The sequence below is a fragment of the Limulus polyphemus genome, unplaced genomic scaffold (genome assembly GCF_000517525.1).
Source record: "Limulus polyphemus unplaced genomic scaffold, Limulus_polyphemus-2.1.2 Scaffold258, whole genome shotgun sequence".
Lineage (NCBI taxonomy): Eukaryota > Metazoa > Arthropoda > Merostomata > Xiphosura > Limulidae > Limulus > Limulus polyphemus.
This window is the reverse complement of record NW_013665868.1, coordinates 323,704-328,693: the sequence shown is the minus strand read 5'-3', so window position 1 is coordinate 328,693 and position 4,990 is coordinate 323,704.

Sequence of the window (4,990 nt, the reverse complement as noted above, 5' to 3'; positions counted from 1 at the left end):
TACATACCTTTTTTATTTCGTGACTGATCTTATTCATGCCGCCATTAAAACAAAGCTTGCGCAACACGTGTTCGATGGTCCATGAACTATCGTCGTCTATTAGTCTCAAGAAGAGCTAGAGGCACTGTATCAACTTGCACCTAGCCCCGGTCTCCCCTACTCGAGGTCGTGGGTGCGTTGTAAGAGTGACAGTCAAAATCACTCTTCGGTCAGGCAAGAGTAACCCAAGAATTGGCGTTGGGTGTTATTGACTAACTACCTTCCATCTAGGTTATCAGTTCAAAATTAAGGGCAGTTATGATTAGCTTTGCGCAAAAATTGAAACTCACAATTTATGTAAACTATACTGATACCGACTTGTCTTTGTATAAATATGTTTTTTATTTTGATCATTTGAAGCTGTTGCCAGAGCTTCACTTTTTTTTTTCTTTTTGTTATCGTACAGTTATTCTTCTCCAAAAAGTTCATTTTATCCACATATGCACATGCAAAAGTAAGTTATTTTCATAAAAATGTCTAAACGTTGCATTAGGTACCTCGAATAATATTTTGAAAAGTAAGTAATATCACGACGGCGATTACATTGCAATATTTTCAGTTCACGTTCGTAAATTGTGTGTTTTGAAGTATACTCGTTTTGAAAACTAAGTAATATCACGACGGCGATTACACTGCAATATTTTCAGTTCACGTTCGTAAATTGTGTGTTTTGAAGTATACTCGTTTTGAAAACTAAGTAATATCACGACGGCGATTACACTGCAATATTTTCAGTTCACGTTCGTAAATTGTGTGTTTTGAAGTATACTCGCATGCGGGTTATAACAGCTCTCAACGTCTTGATTATGAGAGTGAGCTTAACTCGAGTAATACTTAACATGCTGAGATTTAATTATGGATCCGAAAAGCTTTACGCACTAGAGGGACATCATTAAAACTTGTATTCCTAGATTTCTAAGCTACTTCAGAATTATCCAGTTTTACGAAAAGTACAAATTTTCATCTAATGAACTGATGACGTCAAAGCTAACATGATTGCATTTGTAAACAGGGTCTTTGCGAATCGAATGTGAAATTTAAGCTTTATAATACTTATTAGCTTTGTTTCTTTTTTCTAACTAAATGACTTTTAAAAATAAATTTACGCTATAGTTTCATTCACTTTAAAATTTTTCAACATTTAACTGAAATACATCTCTGATGTAAGTCTATCCGCCTATGTGTTATATATGTTTATGTTGTAGTTTACAATGTATTACTGTTTACCTTATATACGTATATAAGGGCGTACATAAAGTCACCTCGGTGGTTCAGCGGTAAGTTCATAAACTTGCAATGCTAACATCCGGGGTTCGATTCTCTGCTGTGGACAGAGTGCTGATAGTTTATTGTATAGCTTTGCAACAACAAAAGCATATTTAAAACTTGTAACCAAAGATAAAAAATAATGACATCTATTTCATTGTGTTTCAAGAGATAGCTACGTTTTGAATAAACTAATGACCTGAAAGCAATTATAATATGTACAACTCTGGATAAAATGAATTCATTCAACTTTGAAATTGCTGTTAATAACTACAGTTTAGAAGGACTATTTCGGGATAGCTTTTGCTTTAAACAGTGCCAAAAATAAATGATCCTATGTTTTATGATACCTTTGATAATGTTTTTCTTTTCTTTTCAGCGCCAGGACTGGACATAGTTCCCTTCAATGTTGGTCTCAAGATTGCCACTAAACGATGTTGGGCCAAACTTATCATCACTAGAAAACCGATAACGTCTCACTTTTCTCCAGATTTTTCGTTTTTGTTTGTCAGCACGGTGACATTTTAAGGAGTAACTATACTTGTATGTTTACGTAGTAGTTGAATAACCTTCTTAAAGACCTCCGAGCACCAACTGGATTATGAATATAAGCCTATTCCACGTTTAATTAAAAGCAGCGTGAAACTGGCATTAGCTTTAGGAACACGTGAGATACACTTGTATATTACACTGTTTGGACTGTTAGTGGAATTGTGGAAATGCTTTGTGGAATTAGTTTTCTTAATTTTCTGTAACATTACGGGTACTTTTCAGGCCGTTTTTGTATGATTACAAATGGCATAAAATTGAAAATGGCTGATCCCAAATTCTCGTCGACGGCCACAACTGACAATGGGCATTCCTCTAAAGCTCCTAACCAGGAGGCACCCCAGTTTTCTTACTCTTTACATTGTTGTCAGCTTTTCTTTCACATCTTGAAACTCCAGCGCTTCACCGATAACGACACGGAATACCTTTATCAGCGGTATTTCTTTAATTTAAACCAGCGTCGCCTCACGGCCTTGTTATTCTTGCTGATCGGTGTCACCATGGTTATGGTGCTGCTGAATTACGTCCTGAGCGGACGGGGATCGCTTTTACACGGCTACACGTTTGGCATCATGATTGCCTTGTACATAGTCATGGCTATCGTCAGTACACAAAGCTTCTTTAACCAGGTCTACCTCCTGATTTTCTCCTACACCCTGCTCACCAACTTCTTCATCATCGTCATTCTAATGGTTATGGATTCCGACAGTACTATTCCAACTGTTAGTATCTGGTGTACGTCCTTTTTCATCTACCTCAACTACACTTTTCTGCCACTTCGTATTCAAGAGGCCGTAGTGTGTAGCCTACTGCTTGCTGTTGTCCAGGTGTCATGTTCGGCTGTGGTCATCGTTGGCAGTCACCTTTTGTGGAAGCAGGTGAGTAGTGAATCGTAACAGAAAATAATCTTTAATATCTTGGAAATACTGTATTTTTTTGCCTTTTTATCACAAAAATAGTTAGTACAGAGTATTAGTTATAGAAATAATGCTTTAAGTTACAAAATATGAAAAGTGCACAAACGTTAAATTAGGCGTTAAAAAATTACCACTTCTTACTTTTCATGAAATATTTTTATAAACGTAAATATAATCATGACCTATGTATATTTTACTCACTGGAACTGACTTCTACAATGGTTGTTGCAATTTAAAACATAAACTGAGGTCAATGGAGGTCATGTTTTGATTATATAAACCCTGACTTACTTGTATTTTATTGCATTTTTTATCCATCTACGTCTTAAAGTTGTTTTGTAATAAAATGTGTACTATAACCCCAAAACGAACTATGCTCATAACACTCTCACGGGGTTTACTCAATTTACCGTAGGTGGCATTTAACACCAGATACAACACTGAGACTGAAAAATAAATCAGTGAATATTGTATGATGGTTTTTAAACACTAACTGCAATCGTATACTTAATTCTTCATAACGTTCATTAAGCCGGAACACATCAGGTATCGTGCTTACAAGATATACGATCAAAATGGTTGTCCAACGTGTGAGAATTCGATATTTCTAAACATCATTACCATCTTCTTGAATCTTTTTCATCAGTTTTTTACTGTGATAAATATTACTTGAATCCATTTGGGGATAAACAGTATTAAACGTTTCTGCTATTTTGTTGTAGCAACATCATACATGAAACAAAACAAGTTAACAATTTAACCTACTTATTCAAACTTCATAGTCACGCTCTGGAGTATAAAACACTTTAATTACATTTTGTTGAGTCATTACAAGTGTAGTCCGGTGTTCTGCGTAAGTCTATCAACGTAACTTAACCTACGTACTCAGACTTTACAGACACACCCTGTGGAACATAAAACTCGCTTTATTTATACTTTGTTGTATCATTACAACTGTATTCCATTGTTCTACTTAAGTCTATCTATGTGTTAGGTCGTCATGAAATAAATGTCGCGTTTTGAAACACTTTCATTAACCACCCCCCCAAAAAACTTATATCACGTATAATAGTTAAACGAACTGCCTAAACGTCACATTAGTGTAGCCTATATAATGTGTAAAGAATAGTATACTCTGATCCCTTATTGTAATGGCACACGACGAGACACACATTCGGCATGTAATGTTGTTTGAGTTCAAGAAAGGAAACAACGCCCATGTAGCCACAAAGAATATCAAAGAAGTTTATGGAAATGTTTTGAACGTTCGTAAGTGTAAACGATGGTTCAACAAATTTCGTTCAGGTGACTTTAGCCTTTTACTGTGATAGCATGGGCTGACATGTTGGAATTGATATTGATGCTTTGAAGACGTTTGTTGAGTCTAGCCCAAGGAAACACACTCGTGAAATGGCCCTGAAATTGTATGTATCTCATGAAACAATACGTAAACATCTAAGGAATATGGGAAACTCCTTAAAGAAGGTGCTTGGGTGCCTCAAGAACTCTCCGATGATCATCGTTTCCAACGTGTGAACGTTGCTTCGTCTCTTCTGACGAGTAATGCACGTGAACCATTTTTGGACAGAAATGTTACCGGTGATGAAAAATAGATTCTCTATGCGAATATTAAACGCCGAAAACAATGGCTCAGTCGCAGACAAAAAACCACTTCAGACTCCAAAACCTGGACTCCATCCGCAGAAAGTTATGCTTTGCATTTAGTGGGACATCAAAGGAGTAATTCATTTCGAACTCCTCAATCTACAGCGAATTGTCAATGCAGAGATCTATAGTCAGCAACTGGAATGTTTAAATCAAACCTTTCATCAGAAACGCCCTTCACTCATTAATCAGAAAGGTGTTTTTCTTCTCCGCGACAATGCACGTCTACATGTGACACGTTTGACGCAACACAAGATTATGGAGTTGGGTTGGGAAGTTCTCCACCACCCACCATATTCTCCAGATATGGCACCATCAGATTACCATCTTTTTCGTTCGCTGCAACACCATCTTAATTGGAAAACGTATGCAAATGTGGAAGGTGTTAAAGAGGACATCGACATGTTTTTTTGCTTCAAAGCTAAGTGACTTCTTTGATCAAGGCATTAACAACCTGATTGTAAGATGGAAAATCATCATCGATAAGAATGGAGACTATTTCGTTTAATAAGTATTTTGTTTTGATATACATAAGTTGTTCGGGTTTTTTCATC